Source organism: Thermobia domestica, chromosome 8, assembly GCF_964235325.1.
Source record: "Thermobia domestica chromosome 8, izTheDome1.hap1.1, whole genome shotgun sequence".
NCBI classification, from domain to species: domain Eukaryota; kingdom Metazoa; phylum Arthropoda; class Insecta; order Zygentoma; family Lepismatidae; genus Thermobia; species Thermobia domestica.
Genome location: NC_137461.1, coordinates 163,984,782 through 164,004,156, shown reverse-complemented (window position 1 = coordinate 164,004,156; position 19,375 = coordinate 163,984,782). Strand labels below are relative to the sequence as shown.

General features: G+C 35.5%; 1 protein-coding gene across 4 annotated transcripts in view; it reads right to left on the bottom strand.

The window, feature by feature from the left end:
* Positions 1 to 19,375, bottom strand: part of Stam (signal transducing adaptor molecule) — a 141,591-nt gene that overhangs the window by 78,794 nt on the left and 43,422 nt on the right. The gene's annotated exons all lie outside the window — the stretch shown is intronic.

Here is a 19,375-nt window from a genome sequence, read left to right as displayed (position 1 = left end):
TATATACGTTGGGAACAGAAATCCCGAAGCGGACTAAAAACAGAAAGAGAATAGAAATGATCACAAGTACATACAAATAAAAGAGAATAGAAATGATCACAAGTACATACAAATAACTATGTTGTAAACACTTCATCAGATTTAAATAAATACGAAAATACAGTAAACAGTGGTAACTGAGAAGCTCAGATAAGGCACCATATTTGCTTACTCATCACGTGATAGTGTACTTACGTTCAAACTGGCGACATTTTAGAGCATTAATATAGATACATATGAACAAGGTCGATGCGCCACTGCCACGTACACCCGTGAGCTGCAGCAAATGACTGGACGTTGCTTATCAGTCTGTGGGTTCTTCTATTAGTTGTATCAAGCCATACTGTTCTATGATCCCTCCACTCTTACCATCAAATGCAGCAGGAAAAAGGCGTCCATATTCCATTTACTGACATTCTATCGAAGAATTATGATATCAGCAGTCCAGTGGATTTTGGTGCCCTTGGACTCCCAAAACGAGATCTGAAATATCGCCGTGTTCGAACAATTCGTGGTTTCTGGAAAACTTGCACAGATGAGAGAATATCTATGCCCTTTACCAGATGGTCTGTACAACATATCAAACGACTGTCCAGAACGTTGGTCCAATCGAACACCACACCTGGTTGCGATATGCCATTTTTTGAGATATATATGTCAAACTTGTGTTTATCCTCCTCTAAATATCCTTCCTCCCTTTCCAGACACTTCCCAACTACTAGCCATTCATCCTCCATCTTGAAACACGTTGCTATTTATACATGTTCTTTCCTCGAAACTGAAGATCCATCTCGACCTTAAACCAGATTGAAGCACCATATCCCAATATACTTTTCTGGTGGCAATTTTTTCACTACAGTAGTCATTGACTACGAATATAACCATTCCGGAGCCTTATGACTCTATACATAGCATAGCTCGCTACAGAAAGGTTTCTTCCTGGATTCTCTAGAAAAAATCGAATCTACTTTGCTGCCTGAAGCCCAGTGAGTCACCAAAATTTAGGAAATATTACGTACTATCAAAAATCTCGAAAATCGTCCAACTTGACAAATTTATTGACGGAAGTACTTGTAGTCCCACTGTACAAAATTCTGACTTGATAGTTAACTATTTTCAATCACATGGCTATTAATTACTTCCTATTAATTATACACTTCATCACGGACCCACTGCCAGGAATTGATTATGATGTAAGGAAGAATATTTCCGATGTAAGAAATGAAGTGTTGAATTTTGCTATCAAACTTGTAGAAGCACGACACCGCAGAGAAGATTACAGGGAATTTTTAGGACTGGTCATCATATTCTTGGGTGGCATACCACCTCGAGGAGTTTTCTTTCGTTTGCCTGGAGCAATTCACCATGCAAGATGGATGGGAAAAGCAATCTACTGTTTAAAAATATTTCTCTTTCGCCAACAGTTTCGTTTAACGAAGCAAATAGAAACGGATCTTCGGAGAATATGCATTTTTCTGATACGACTATATGTTCAAGCTTGGTTTAAATGTGATCAAGCATCTCATTTACCATTACAAGACCCAGTGTCGTAATAAGACAGAGTGGCAAGGGGGCATTGCCCCCTCCTAAGTTCTGGTAGAAGTTATTGGGGGCGCCAAAGGCGCCTAATGATTACTAGCCTATTCAAGAATGAAAAGTTTATGTACAAAAGCAGTGTTTTGTATGCACTGCCAAAACTTCGACAAAATATAGAGTGTTTTGTATGCACTGCCAAAACTTCGACAAAATATAGTACTTTGTATTATAACTAATGGACATTTTTTCTGTTCCTTTAGTTCTTGATTGTCTAGGGCACTTTTGATACAATAAAATAAAAAAGAAATAAAATAAGAACTACCTATAAGACAGTCAAGCAGCTACATAAACATTTTCTTAAACCTTTGTTGCCCCTCATTACGTACGGGCGCCTGCTTCGATAGAATAAAAAAGAAAATAATGTTACAATGACGGAGCATTGTAAATATATTAATTATTCTTTTCGTTACCCTTAACTGTCTAGGGGCGCCTTCAACAGAACAAAAAAGGATATAATATTACATCAAGGGCGCTGTAAATATATTAATTATTCCTTTTGTCGCCCCTTATTGTATAGGGGCGCCTTCGATAGAACAAAAAAGGATAAGATATTGCTCCAAAGGCGCTATAGATATATTAATTATTCATTTTGTCGCCTCTGTCTGCCTAAAGACGCCTTCGATAGAAGAAATGAATGTGGCGTTAACAGTCAAGGGGTACTTATTCCTTTTGCCATCCCTGATTCTTAAGGGACGCCGTATGTTTAAACTGAAGTGATTCTGAAGCGATTTTGTAGTGCCGCTAATATTCTTACACTCTTAGCTCTGCTCGGATGCCAAAAACTGGACATATCCCACAGAGGGAGGGGGTGCATTAAGCCGCAAACAGACCTGAATGGTCATTTTCACCAGATCCCAAGGAAATGGCAGTCGAAAATAACCACATTGAAATTACACGCTTTTGTTTTAGCAAGAATGTAAATATAGAAGAAAAGGCTGGTGCAAACATAAGGAGACGTTGCCACGCTTATTTATTTAACGCGACATTTTTTTTTTTTTTTTTTTTTTTTTTACAGAATTTTAAGTTTTTCTTGCAATTTATCTATCGCTTTTACTCTCCTTTTTTCCTCTTTGTTCCTTCCTTGTCTTCTCTTTCCATTTATTCTCCCCATCCATATCTGTCTTTGTAAAATAGAAACAATTTGCAAGAGCTTCGTTTTGGTTTATTGTCGTCTGCCGCTAGAAACAAATCAAATCTTTTCCTTTTCAGAACAAGTATCTATCGTTTGAGAGTTAAACATATTCAAGATTCTGTCTTGTGTATTGGTTTGTGCACTGTGCAGTAGACCTACAAATTTTTGAACTGAAATATGTCTGAATTAGCAAAGAGAAAGAAGTTATCTAGTGCAGAAGGGCGGAAGCGGAAACAACAGACTTCGTGAAGATGGGTACTTCGCTCTTGAAATTCCTTAAGAAAAATATTCTGCAAGATAAATGTAAGAAACAAATATTTTACATTAACAGCAAAACTGGCATGTATTGACACAAATTTATAGGCATTACTGGCATCCACGGCCTTACGCCTGTCACGTATGATTAATACTCCTCGCCGAGCACACTATCCAGGTAAGGAAAGAAGTGACCTCGGTCCTATAAGTTAGGCACCTTCCCGGCATTTGCCTAGTGGGAATGAAAAAAAAAAAAAAAAAAACAACGAAGAAATTCACTCAGGATGACTCGCCTGAAAAAGCTGTTACACTTTTTCGACCCAGTGACCTAGTCACTCAGTGGCTCAGCGCCCAGTTTAGTGAAGTTCCATCCTTGTACGTGGAAAAAAATCTCAACTCCAAACCCATTATGCCCAACAAGATGGACTGTGTGGACTGTGAGGACAGATTCGGTGGCCGCCCTTCTGAATTCGTACTTTCATGTACTTGAGTATCTCGAAGAGTTGTCAGAAAGTAATGATGAGGCCGCAAATAAAGCCAAGCGTCTTGCATACTAACTGCAGAAAGGAGAAGTGTACTTTGGTCTATAGCTATGTAAATTAATTTTTGAGCCTTGTGAACGTGTAAGGACAGTTCTTCAGTAGCCTACAATGACAGTGTCAGGAGCCGTGGAGGTGGTATATATTTGGTTCAAACGTTGAAGGCTAAAATAACACAGGAAGAGTTTCAGAGTTTATGGGATGCAATGAAAACAAAGGTCCAAGAGAGTTTGGACTCGCATCTCCTCAACTACCGCGCAGGAAACAGACCCCGAAAAGACTAGAACACTCGCAGACATCCGCGAAAAATTACCGATTCAATACCGCAGAAGACAAATTACGCGCAACCTATTGTGAATGTTTGGACAATATCATTTGCGAAATTGAGTCTAGATTCCATCAGCCTGGACCGAAGAAGTATCATGCAACAAAGGATACAATTCTGGAAGGTAACTTTTCTAAAGACATTATTGACATTCTAAGAGAATTCCATATCAATCAGGACCGACTACAACTATAGATGCAACAGTTGCTCACCACTATTCCCACTTCAAAAAATCTGGGAGACTTGGTTGAGAACTTCAAGAAACTCTGAACCATTTTGCAGTTCTTAATGCATACCCAGACAGGCTTGACTCACTGGACGTGAAGAATATGTGTAGAGAATTCACAAATAGCTCCTACCTTGGAACTGTCTTCGGAAAAGTGTGAATTTTGCTCTTTGAACTATGCAGTTTTTGTGTCGAAATGAGCTCGAAATGATCACAATGGCTCGTTAATTTTACATTGAACAGTTAATCAAATTGAAACTATATTATTCCGTTCTTGTTAAATATATTAAAAGTTGGGTGTTACGTACGCAGGGGGTCAAAAGTTTTTTTTTTTTTCACCGCTTTTATGCCTGGGAAATTTTGAACTTTTTTAAAAAAATATTTCAACTTTAATGAAGAAAGTACTTTCCACTTTTCTTCCCCATTATAAGAAGAGAAAAAGACATAATTACTGCGTTCTGAAAAAAATAAATATGAGAAGTTCAATAATCAAGGATAATCGATCATTCATAAGAAAAAGAAGGGCAAATGTATTAATATATAGGGTTTTCTAGTTCGAACGAATTGTTTGTAGAGTTCTTAGTATAATGTTTAACGACAAAAAATGTTTTAGTGAAAAGTTCGTGATGGGAACAATAACTGTTCTGAACAGTAATCTAAGGTCTTGAGAAAAAAAAATTCTTTTTTAAATACATACACACATATATATATCCATGCTTTTTTGGGGCGTCTTCCCGTTTGGCCGTTTCCCGTTTCGCCTTACAACAGAGAAGGGAATTTTCAGATTATGGTAGGGAAATTTATTGTCATTTTGCAAAACATTTGTAAGGCTAGTAATATTCATGTTTGAACGAATAAAACATCGTATAATCAAAGTAAGTATTCAGAGTAATGTATTATTTGCGTCACTGTTTACAAAAAGTTTAATTAAACCTTAATTCAATGCGAGTGAGAGGTATGGTTATATTATGACTAAGGCCCGGGAGTTTGTTATAACATATACTTATTTTACATGGAAATCGGATAATGGGGTGAGATCTACACGTATCAGGCGAAAACCAGCTGAAATAAGCAAAGTTGATAGGACATATTTTGACATATTTTCCACATTTCCCAATTTGGAAACATATTTTTACACTTTTCTAATGATAAAACATATTTCTATATATGTTTTGCAATATACTTGCACAAAATCGATAATTTTTAAACTTTTTCTTATATGCCTTCTGCTAAAGTAATAAAATCCGCGTTCTCGCGTGGTCGATTGAACTTGCATCAGACTATACGAAACGCATTTGTTTTTCTACCAGGTTAAAATTTAGTATGGGATAAATAATACCGCCTTGCGTTATAATGCCGAAAATCGTTTAAAACAAAAGGCTCTCTTGTCACTGTTGAACGTGCGCACGACAATCACAACTGTTCCTTTTCTCTACATTTTTCCTTTTTAACAAAAACAAATTAGCACTTTGTGCTGAAAAAATAGTTATTTTTACGTCAGTCAAAATCAACAGTAATTTTAGCCAGGCGTGCAGCGGAACAAGTGTAGAGAATGCCTTCTGTGAAGCAATCTGTTTCGTTGAAGTTGAGAGCATACGTTGCAGAATTTGGGAGCGATGTGTTCTCTACAGATGACAAGATATTGTTCTGTAAATTCTGTGAATCCAGAGTGGGATATTCGAAGATATCTTCTGTATTGCAACATTTGGATACGACGATGCATAAAAGAAATGTGTGTAGGAAGAAAGCGAAATCACAAACGCTACTTCAACATATGACATCGTCCCAGAGCAGTTGAACGTCCTCTTTCTCCAAGAACCTGTGTAATGCATTTATCGTATCCGATATCCTTCTGTGGAAGTTGGGAAATCCTAATCTTCTTGAGTTTTTGGAGAAGTACTGCGACAAGGAAATCCCTCACGAATCCACACTTAAGGAGGCCTATGTGGAAAATGTCTATAGTGAAACTATGTATAACATCCGGCAGAAAGTGAAAATAAGAATTTCTGGTTATCAGTGAATGAACTACAGATTGTTGCGGACGTTATATAGTCAATGTTGTGCTTGGTATTTTGGAACCGGAACAGGCTGGAGAAATTTTCCTTGTGCATGCTCAGCAGTTGGAGAAGGCTAACCATCCTACAATCGCTGGCTGTATTGAAAACGCAATGCAGGTAGTTTTCCAGAAGGCGTTCCTCGTGACAGGTTCTCGTACTTTTAACAGATGCAGCTAGATATATGATGAAAGCGGGAAAAACCTTGAAAGTTCTATAGCCCAAAATGATCCACGTTACCTGTCTGGTACTCGGAGTCCACAGACCATGTGAAGAAATTAGAGCAAGATACCCCAACGTAGATCACTTTGTGTCAAATATGAAGAAAATGTTCTTTAAGTGTCCATCACGAAGCCAGTCCCTAAAGGAGGCTGCCCAGGATATTGCTTTGCCACCACAGCTGGTGATGACACGGTGGGGAACATGGCTTAAAGCAATTCAATATTACTGAATCTGCCTATTCTTGCCGAAATAGTTGCTGGATTTCAAACTGAAAGTGCAGCATGTATTAGTATTGTTCAGGAACTGCTTAATGATATTAAATTAAAAGATGATATTGTGTACATTTCTGCAAATTTTGGGTTTCTGGTGTTATCCATTGAGCGATTGGAGACAAATGGTCTCAGTGTGCAAGACTGTCTTGAAACCGTAGAAGATATTAGAATAAAGTTGTCAACATCAAATTGACCAACAGCAAATTTGGTGAATGACAAGTTCACTGCCATCCTGAACAATAATCCTGGATATGGCACCTTCACCAACATCGCTGCTGTTTTGAGTGGTGACGGAGAATGAACACTCAAAAATGTTGAAGAAGATTTAACACCTGCTGATACAGTATGTTTGAGGTTTGCTCCTTTGACTTCGTGCTATGTCAGGGTTGCCATCTTTTCTTAAGAAAAAAATCGGGACGGGACAATCGGTGTTGGTGTCCCCTTCCCCCCGGAGACGACTACACGTACGGCGAGTCGTTGAAAACAATGTAAATAATCAACTGAATAACACGAACCTAAATGAAAGGGGAACCTTATTATTAGACCTATTATATTTTTATTTTTCCGATCACTGTTCATCACTAGGTATATGCAATATGCAACAAATTCAAACCAAAACAACTGCAATTTAACATAAAGTTTAGAAGAAAACTATATACATTTTTTTTTTTATCACAAATGAGTGCATAGCACTGTTAAGGAATTACTGACAAAAGGTATTACTAAAATCCAGTCTTATTCTTTGGCTATCATCATACAACAAATTCAAACCAAAACAATTGTAATTTATTTAACATAAGCAACGTTTAAAAGGGAAACTATATAGAATATTTGATTTTCATCACAAACAAATGAGTTCCTTTAAATAGTGACAAACAATTAAATAAACAAGTCTTTTCTTTTGCTGTTGCCTTTGGTAAACTTAAATTTTAAAAATGCAAAAGAGAGGCTTCGTGTTCTTCTTGCAGAATTTAACATTTTTTGAAAATGTACTTTTCGGTACTTCTAGTAGCCTTGATCAATTTCTTGTTGCTCTTAAAAGTTTAGATAAAGTCAGCACAGGATATGTCCAAGTTTAAAGTAATGAGTAGCTCAGCTCTTATTATGTCAAAAGAACAGCAGTTCCGAACATATGTCCGGAACATAAGTCAAATTAAAACACAAATTTGATAAATTGATTCTATACATAAAACTCTGTTTGTAAAAGAATAGGTTATTCCTTTATAAAAACTGGCCCAATAAAATATTGTGAACTTTGAAAATCGATAAATCGGGACAATATGCATCCCGACAAGTGTCCGGTCGGGATGCGGGACAAATCAGTCAGAATTCGGACAGTCCCGACAGAATTGAGACGGTTGGCAACCCTGTGCTATATGGAACGTACATTCTCACGCTATAAGTCGCTGTTTGTAGTAACGAAGTTTCACAGAAGAGAACCTGAAGAAGGTTTTCGTGTCACAATGCAATGCTTAAAATTACTTTTGCCTATTGATTTATTCGATATTTATTTTTCATTTTGAAGTGTATAGCATAGTATGGCATTGAAATACATACATTCTCTCCATTTGTGTATGTGTTCAAGTAAAAGAAATTGAAATCACAAGTTCCAGACATTCGTTACAAGCTGTTCAAAAAAAACACGAAAAACCTTCTATAATTGTTTTATTGAAGAATGTTCCTTTTTTAACCGTAAGCTAACTAAAATAAAACATTAAAAATACGATAGAACTTTCCTTTAAAAAATCTGTTTGGAAACACAACTGGAAAATGTTCCTTTTGTAGCTGTCTACTAAGTTCAAATAAAACACACAAATTGTTCCCTAAAAATAAGTTTGTAAATTAAGTACTCATATACTATTTTTTTTTGTGTGTGTGTGTTTTGAGGAGATTACATTTTTTGACCTTTTTAAATTTTCTTGACATTTTTTCAAGTTTTTATGACACATTTACACCCATATTTTAGTTTTATAGGGCATAAAGTCACGAGCCCTAGTTATGACTATGTTGGCCAAAAGTTTAGCAAAGACTTTTAGCACTTTCGATCCCAAGCCCGAGTCAGGCTCGGGTTGTATGTTTACCCAAAGCGCCGGAGCCCGAATTTAACTTTTTTTTTTTTTTTTTTTTTTTTTTAACATAATAGCCCCTATGTAACTTATTAGGATTTGTGGTCGGTTGTCAGTCGTGTTAAGTACTTACAAAGACTCAGTCCTTGAAGAAATACTATTCACCCGACATCTAGCGAAAAGTAATTCACATTTCTGCAATGTGTGTTACTAACTCTTTCATACTGTATAGGTACACATATATTGAAAGCGAAAGGAAGTGCACCCTGAAGAACTTTATCGTTGATCTTGCTGAAGCTTTTGCAAAGAAAGGAAATGCTTCGTTTGAGCAAATTACAACTTCCGGCTCTAGGTTACACAGACGACATTCTATAATAAAATAAAAATAAAAAAAAAAAAAAAAACCCTACTGTAAAGAAGGCACACCCAACAAACAACCTGAAAAGTGTATGGGGAGAAGGCCAAGAAGATTACAGGTAAACCGGAAAGGAATCTCTTGGTGGTGCAAAGACTGTGTAGTTGCTATTTGTGTTACGGAGTGTTTCAAACTCTACCATACTAAGGCTAACTAGTTGCAAAAAAAGGTAAAGAACGTTGTAAACATTTTCACTCCTGCTGAAAATATATGTATTTGTAAAAACAATGTCTCCATCTCTCTCTCTCTATTCCCGTGTACATCACTTATTAATGAAAAAGCATATATTTGAAAATATATTGTTAAAATGGTACAAAAATATCTACAATATGAACATTATTAGTATATGTTTCCATTATAATTTTTTTTCGATTGTTCAAAAAACATATGTCAAACAGCAGAGTAACAAACTACCCTTTGTTACATCACCACATGATATATTCGTAATAAAATCTAAAATCCAAAAGTTTGTTTGCAATGTTTTATTGTATCTATCAGTATTTAGCAATGTGCTTTGAGTTTGTCTGAAATAGAAGAGAGGTTGAGGTTGAGAATAAAATAAATCCCGCTTTGTTACAGATACGGAGTGAAAATTTCCTTGTATGTTATAAGGCGAAACGGGAAAAGGCCAAACGGGAATTCCCGTTCCGCCTTAAGATAACATCCTTATCGGTTGTCTGTCAAAATATGTTTTAAGGGCATAGGCGAAACGGGCATAAATCTTTTTTGGCTTGGGATTTTTTCCTTTTAATATTTCATATTTAATGAAGATATAATAGTGTGTTCCAGCTTTCTTTTCCAATCATAACTTTAAAAAATAAATAAATAAATAAAAATATTCTGAAGTAAAATAAAAAGGTAGGGACCACCGCACTAACTGTTCTTGCACCAGTTCTTTAAACTAAATCATTTTATGCTGCTGTTATTAATGAAACATTTTCTTTTGAAATACTAAAAAAATTATGAAGTCTTTTCGACTCTAATATTAGGTTTTGAAGAGTATCTGAAACTACAGTGTTTCCGGAATGACGATGATACTTTTTTCTTGTCTGCCAATTTGACTTTAAGCAACTCGAACAACGCACATGTCAAGATGTATAAATTTCAAGAACTTGATATCATGGTTAGGCAACCAACGTTGAGATGCTAGTTGTGTCAAAAAAGCGAACATTTCCGTTTTCTTCCCAAAAGCATTTTTTTTTTTTTTTAAATGAAAATAAAGCATGTCTCAAAAATCCGGCTTTGCATCTCTAGTCAGGTATATGAATACAAAGTGCAGTTCCGTCTATGTACTGAAACATTTGGAGATGAATGTGGTGTGAAAGTAAAATAAGAAAAGTGTGCGTGTAGGTGTATTGTGAGAATATGTTGATCACTGCAGATTTTTTTTTTTTTTGTGTGTGTGTGTGTGTGTGTGATATGTCTTCAGCCTATGAGTCCTGGAGAGTGCGAATGTGACTTTGGTGCCGAACGTATACGGAACAATCATGCCGTACTATTTAGTGATTAATTAATAGTAAACTGTACTTCATACGTATTCCGACGCAAATCAAATGAAGTCTACTAGTTTTACTAATGTGTAACTCTTGTGTTGAATGAATACATTGATCGGGTGAAGAAGCTGTCCTTACTTCAAGTAAATCTAATATTTTAATTTTTCAAATGTATAGTTTTTTCGTAAATTACAACTATTTTCCCACACACCTCAAAAAAAAAAAAAAAAAAAAAAAAAAAAAAAAAAAAGTAATACTGTCAAGATTAGTGGAAGTTACGAGCTGTGCTGGGGGGGGGAGGCGACTGTTGAGAAAGGGGCGCAAGAAAAAGATTTACCCCCTCCTATATTTGAAATGTTATTACGCGGATGACAAGACCTGCAATTTTGAAAGGTTTGTACAGTTATAGACAAATAGGCTGAATTATCTGAAGTGGCTCTTTCTAAATTTTCTCATCATCTGTGGTACTTGGCAGAGGAACACATAGCGTTGTTTTTTTTTTTTTTTTTTTTTTTTTAATGAAGTTAGCATTATGGAAAAACAAAAAAATGATTGAAAGAATTAAAACTGTAAGGGGAAACCGTGAAACAGCAAAGAGGTTTGACGCAAGAGGTGATACTGTAAAAATTCTTGTGAAAAGAGAAATCAGTGGTTTTGTTACAACAAACACACAAACTTTCCTCGAGAGATCTAAAATACCCAAATGGTTCCTTGAGTGTGATCCGATTTCATGGTTAAATAATAATGACTACCTTCAGGGAAAGACAATAAATTCATTCACGTAAGAATGAAACTAATAGAAGATTAAAACGACGTTCTTACAAAAAATGAGAAGCAGAAACAGTTTATTTTGCAGATAGTGAAGGCCCACAGACAATCTTTTCCTAGATGTATCAAGTGAACTATGTAGCAAATAAGACTGAAAGCTTACCATACAGCTACTACACAAATAAGGGATATTTCAATTTCTTCCAAGTTATAATTTTTTCTTTCCTCATAATGGTCTATGAATCATCTTGATGGAAACTTATTTGTAGTTCATATAGCGAAAAGATTTAGCTTTCTCTAGCAGTTGCTTTCAGTTTATGCATTAAAAAAAAAACTTTCAAAGTTCTTACAAATCTGTTATCCATAACTACAATAAAATAACATTACATCGAAGCATTTAGTTTTTCACACGTAATAACTCTTACATGATTATAGGTAACTTCAATATAATGCCAGGTTTGTGCTTCTGGTGAAACGATACCTCAAAACGATGTCACATGACCCTCTTCCTATCTGAAAACTTTTACTTGAATTCAAGATGGCCGCCATGACAATGCTATATAAGATTAGATTGTTCTCTTTTTCTAGTTCCATTATCCAAGATATCTTCCCATTTCCTTAAGCCTTTCTAAATTACAAAGGTTTCTTCCAGATGTCTCCCATATACTATGTATTGCAATCAGATTCAAAGCTTTAGGTCGCTTGAGGCACCATTTAAAAAATATTCAATGGATCTAATTTTTCTCATGGGTTAATTTAGTCCCATATGGAACCATTTTAGGCGGTTCGTGCAAGGAAATTCCTAATTTTTTTTTCCCGCACATAACTAAGAACGACCCTAATATTATATTATATTATATTTATATATATATATATAAATAAATCTAGATAGAAAAGCTGCCCCATTTTCGACAACCGAGTGGCCTATGCGAGAATTTAAAAATATATTCCTTCCGCCATTCTAAAAATTCTGATTTCTCCAATCCGATCTTCCAAAATGTACCTACTGTCTTGGAAGAACCTCCCTATTCATGTGCATCCAATATCATCATTACTTTGCAATACTCAAGACTTCACATTAATCCGTATGCGAACACAGTTCATTACAACTTAATCTTCGACAGAATTTCATATTTATATTTTAGAATTCTCCACTCAAACCCTCGTTGTTCTCTCTAAGAAACCCACATACATTTGCACTCCGTCTGCCAACAATGAGGGAAAACTAAACTGCTTACAACCTTAATCTAACATTTATTTTCAGGGTAACTATCATTGTAAAGTTTCCTTTTATCATTTCCCCACCACACTTTTATCCCTGATTATTTCCAGTAACCTTGCTACTACCATATTACCCATTATTTTCTATTTTACGTAACTAGTGCCCAAGTTTTCCTTTTAAATACCTATTCCAGCTATTTTGTTAATTTTCCTCAAAAACAGTGTCTACTTTATTGGCAGTCACTTAACTATTAAATATATAACTGGTCGAGAAAAATAGGAGAGTTCTCGTATCATGATCACTCACTTGAAAATTAAGTACAAACTACTGTATAACCACACATTAATAATGTATTTTATGACTTCAGTTATTTTTAACACACTTGATACTTTCACCGGGAAATACGCTTTTATACATGGAGATAGAAGCTGATTATATTTTTAGGACCAGTTTCGAGTATTTTTCCGATCAGCTGTCTATTTTAAGTTGCTTGACATACGTCCAATTGCATTGATTTACCACAGAAGTAAACAAATTCAATTCATCGAGGGTTTTTTTATGTTAGCACATTCGTGTAGCTGTAGACGAGTACAGATACGCGGGCATGTCTGAATTACTGCACTGTTGGAGACGAAGCATTGAATAAAGAAAGAAAAAAAAAGAAGAAAAAGCTTGGAATTTCACATTTTTTTATATTAACTATTATTCTTCGTGCGTTTTTTGAGACGAAAATAATCCGATAATGGACATATGTTCTTAAGCAGTGGGTTAAGAATGGTAAATTTCTTCACAAATCAGAAAATGTGTTTCATGCACTAAGGCTTCTTACAGAGGAGAATATTTTATATTATATATATATATATATGCAAATGAGTATTTTACGCAATCGTTTAAAAATAGTAAATACGTTCTTTATTCAATCGTTTAGACAAAATACACAACTCTGATTTCAACACAGGTAATGTTGTGAGAAATTATGCTGCCTAGAGAAGAGAGATTTACTGATGGAAATATTTAGTGGTAATCAAGATTCAATCTATAGAATTTGGTATAAGTTCGGCGTCTCATTTACGAGAGGTCTCCCACTGCTTACAAGGGAGGAAACATGGAATATAAGCCCTAGTTGTTACGACGATGAGATTGTGAATGATCGAAATTAACGTATCAGTACAGGATATTCGTACTTCACGTATTTTACTCATTTTAACTACTATATCGATATATATTTAACAAATTTCTATTTTACGAAAGTCTGCTACATTGGACTTCACGTGAGCAATGACTCATGAAATACACTAACAGTCCTGTTGTAGCGGCCTGTGCGGAAGGTATCATTTCGGAATTTACATCGTGAAAATAAGCAGCAATTAAAAACAACAAAATGATGTTACGCAAGATCGAAGTTCGTAGTACGTTTGAAAGTATGAACGAGGCTGTTGCGGAAGTGCCTAAAATGCATAACATATAGTTTTTGAATTAGCTTTTACACTTTTGAGGACTCAACCTTTAATCTTCTGAAACAGGACTTTACTACAAGCGCTGACTGTTTTAGACTGAGAAAAGTTATATATTACACAGAATATAGCTCCAGAACAATCTGAAGTGGCTGAATAAAGAACATTCTCTCAAATTTTGCCCTGTCTCATACAATTTCACACTGCAAATTGAGTGAAACTATTTTAGCGAACAGATTCACCTGCATAAAAACAGCTAATCGTATGGAACACTGATAATACTGACACAAAATTATCATAAGTAATTTTATGTTTCTGGCACCTATTTAGTATTTTTTGGTGCCTGTATGTGCCAGCTCTACACAAAATAGCTGGTAAACAAGGCTAAATCACAAATCTTGCAATATTTCTACAACCCAACAGCACATGTGTGCATACGCCGCAATTGATCGTAAGAAAACTGGCATAAGATGCAGTGTGACAAACGGACTATTTGACACGAAGACGCCACTGTCAATACCTTCAGTTTTTAGTTTGATACGTACTCAACGTCTGATACATGGACTGTTACTGTATGGGTTTAAATTCTGACATAACGCTGCGGTAGCAGTCCAAAATATTTGTTACGCGAAAGGGAAAGGTGAAGAAAAGTACAGCACCGTGATGCGAGTTTCCTAATCCAGATTACCACACGCGAGGTGAGTGAGTGTTTTCCCAAGATCCGAATGTACAAAAACAGTAGTTGAGCAAGAGCTAACTTCCAGAACAATTCGTCAAACAGGGCTTCTCTATACTGATTTTCCGTCACAGCATTCTACCACAACATTCAATATGACCAACTGTGTCATATGGCCGTATTCGTTGCTTAGTATTCTTTTCCTTACTTTATTTTTCTAAACTGTGATGGTAAATCACTAGTATTTACATTCAAATGACTTTAATGTTTTCAATGTATTTTATTCTGATAATTAGGGATAGGAATTTTAGATGCTGCATCTTAATTTTTCTCCTACTCACCCTTAAAAAGCAGGCGCGTTGGGATATAACGTACCCTACTGTTGTTCTTTATAAAGTGGCAACACTGTTCGTTTAGAATTTCAACTACCACTCGAGATATTTGTCCATTGTTCCTGGGCAACAAATGAGCCGATGGAGTTGAACGTGCTTCATACGAGTTTGAGTGAAAAACATTTATTTCAAGTAGATGAGAATTGCAAACATAATGACATTACACGAAAATGTTACTGATTTGAAAATTACAATAAATTTAATGTAGTCGGCAACTGTGGGCTTATCAATATTAGAATATTTAAGCAATGTGATATATATTATAACACTAATGTGCATCAAGATACTGTTAACACTACTGTAGCAGCAAAATCCCTGATAATATATAAAGGTAGAAAAATTCCATTTAGTTGGCAACCTTGAATACAATAATAATATAGCTTATGTATGATATACTATGACTGCACTAGTAGTTTATAAATGATTGTCTGCATGTGGTTGCTAACGTATACGAAAACAAACATGTAGGGTATGATGTTTCCCACGCGCCTGCTAATGTTACGCAAATTGGTGCATCTGCTTGGTGGTTAAAATTCAAATTTAACTTGTAAAGAGAACATTTCATAAACACTGCTGATTGTGTTTCGGTTGCACCTTTTTTCAATACGAACATCTTTTTGCACTTTTTGCCGGTAGTCACTTTTTGCACTTCCTAAAACATTTTTTGGCTTTCTTGCCGCATTTCATTCTTATAATAATTAAACCAGGAACACCGAACGTGAGGGGGATCAAATTACTTTCGCTTCAGAGCAGTCCCGTTAGGTGAGCGATACTGAATAGGAAGTACAGGGAGGTCCCAAAATAAAACTGACCAATCAAGGCTGAATACTTTACTACACACAAATCTTTACTTAGAGAGCGAAGATCCAGTCTTATTGGGGAAAAAATTAAATCACTTCTTTTAACAGTTTTCCTAACATGACTATCACAGAAATATTAAATGTTATCTGTTTCTAGTTTTCTGTACTTGTGACTAACAACATCGTTACATGGGACTTGTTTCAGGTACAATTTTTAATACATGAGTGAATTTTGAGACCTTATATGATGTAATTAATTTTGATATCGTCTGTGTGAATATTTCCATTCGAAATTTGCATATTTTTTAAATCGAAATTTTGCGCTCCTTTCACCAAACTTTTGCCCCTAAAGTTTTTAGATCTACTGATAATATTGAAAGGGTCTGGGAGAACATACATACATACATATTATATATATATATATATATATATATATATATATATATATATATATATATATATATATATATATATATATATATATATATATATATATATACACGATTATAAAAAAAATCTCCAACAAATTATTTAATATTATGATACGTTTCGAGCATAAATGAGAATTCTTTATGTCCTGTGGGAAATTCTTTGTGTACCCACTGCACATTGCTAAAATATGCATTTTGGATGGAGTATGTGTGACTTCCTTTACGCTGATAGGCCGCTACTCATCAGTTTCACGTGAAATATTATATTATGAGTGTTGCAACTTATTTTTCCACGCTTTTGGACGCCCTAGCTCAAACTATGCACTTTCCCCTCCACAGGTCCATATAAACTTTGTGTTGTTTTGATACTAGTTATTAAGTTTTCCAATTTCTCGATTTAGTTCACTGACACCTTATATATTCATTTTCTTTGTCACTAAAGCCATCTGTGCACAATCTGTGTGTTCTGCTATGTGTTCGTTATCGGAATGTGTTGTTCACAAAATAATGGAAACAACTGTAACTGCGACACGTAATTTTTATGAACTATTAAACACTGAACATTCCTGTCATTGCAACTGTCTTATGTTGGGTGACAGTGAGCAGTACGCGAGTCGGTATAGTGTAGATTCGTGTATGCAATAAGCCAGGCGTTAGTGGTACAAAATGGGAGATGTCTGATTTTTAAAGTCACCAAACACTGAAAAGAATTCTGCTGTCTAAAGGCAAAAGACTGGATCTGTTGAAAACTTGATTTTGAAAAAATCACAATTTTCTGTTTAGGTAAAAGCCGTGACTTATGAACATGGTAAGGTTTACACCTATGATAGCCACCCAATATTGTAGATATGGTGTGGAGCGAGCCTAAAGATCACTCTCATTACTGTTACTTTTATTTATTTAATGTCCAGGAATACAATCCGAAAAAGACCTAAATTGTGTATCCAAACATTCCTTCAGTCATTTGGCCAGTTCTACATGGAAAGTACCTGCTCGTTTGTTTTCCTCCAGCAGTTTTAAAGGATATTCCAGATGATGAAGGCGAACGTGACACAAGTGCCGAAAACAACACTGATCCTTAATACCAGTCTTAATATGATTAACCAACAACGGTTCTCTCAAGAAGAACTTAACAACCTAGTACGTGATCTCAATTTGCCCAAGTAATCGGCACAACTGCTTGGCTTTCGGCTTTCATGACGACAGAGAAAAAGAACTAGTTTTTTCATTCTCATCTAACGATTCTTTAGTTTACTATAAACCAACACCAATGATATCGAGTTAATGCACTTTCATGGCATTGAACATAATCCTAGTCAGTGCAGACTTATAGCTTCGTCGAAGAGAACCCTCAAAGGCGTGTTACTGCATATGGGCTAATGTGGCTATGAAACTTTGCCCCCATCCGATTATTTTCTCTTCCCAAATATGAAGAAACATTTGAGGAACAGATGGGTCATTAATGCGGTAGAAACTTGGTTTACCTCCAACTGTGCAGACGATATTAACGCATTAACTCATAGATGTGAGAAATGTAAGGCAATACGAGGTGACTATGTAGAGAAGAATACGTCCGTGGACAAAACTGCACATTCGTAGCTCATTTCTATCCTAATGAGGGTAAGAACTTTCTGGCCTCCCCTCGTACAGTGTAGTTCTCATTTTTTTTTTTTTTCATTTAATGTGGTTGTATATGAGGATTAACAGGAGTGTGATTGTCATTTCTTCAACTCCCTATAAGATGAAATGATACCAACTGCAGAACTGACCGCAGAATTGTGCGTTCTTAAATAAAAATGATCTTATAATTCGAATGCAAAAGAAGTATACACATCAGGACATCTATACGTAACCACTGTTGTTAGATACGCAGAAGAATAATCTATTATAATGAAGTATCTTAGAAGACTGAATTTGAAACTATTTAATTTTCACTACATTATTTCAATCTGCCTTGCTCCAGATATCTTTGATGATTAATACAATATTTTAAGATGAAATCTAAAGAAGTTAAGTATTACTCAACGAATTAAAAGGAAAACCCAAATACGAACAAACAACCACCTAAGAGCATGATTTACAGAAAGATAGTAAGCGCGATTTTCAACATTCGTTTATTTCTAAAATTCTCTTCCTCTTGCTATTCAAAGAGAATCTTTCATATCATACATTTCTTGAAAGCAGAATTTTGGTGTATGCACCGATGATTTGAATCGTTTTCGTCTAAATTATCACTATATGCATACGTAATACAGTTATTCTAATCCTGATGAGGAAGCTTTCAAATATATGGTATTCTTTAAAAGAATAAGTGGTCTTGTTTTAAGTTTCTTCTTTATTTCTATTACTGCTTGCTTGCGTGCCTCTCCACGCTTGTTATTGTGCTTACTCGGTGAACGGTCAATACTGTTAATTCACCTAGTTTTAGGATTAATTCATCTCACTCTTCATGCTACATTCTTTTTTTATGTTCTGAGGTTCAACTATCAAGTCATTGTATTGTACTAGGTTACTAAATAAGCCTTTAGCCTATGTTACTTTAATATTTGATTTCGATTGCATTAAATTGAGTTATTCCTTCCTTGGTGCCAACAGCGTAGAAGCTCCACAATGAACGGGACGCCCACTATTATCTTGCCTTGGATGAACAGACTTAAAATACTGCAGTTTTCCCATTTTCTTCTTCGCAGCCATGTTTTATTTGTTTATTCACCTAACACAAGGGATTATATTGGAAATCCTAAGGTGGCCAGGATGCAACGCCACAGGCTTTTAGCCTTTCGTTTCGTATTATCCTAACCTCCTCTTAGTAAATTTACCGAATCGAGCCTTGGTTCGTGCAACATTCATTAGCATGGTAACGCTCCAGCCATAAAAGGAACCTTACCAACATCAATCCAGTCTTCCTTAATGGGTAGTGATACAGCCATATATGATCTTAATGCTGAGTCAATAAGTAATGACACCAGATGGTGCATACGGACAGAGCTGCGGTTCT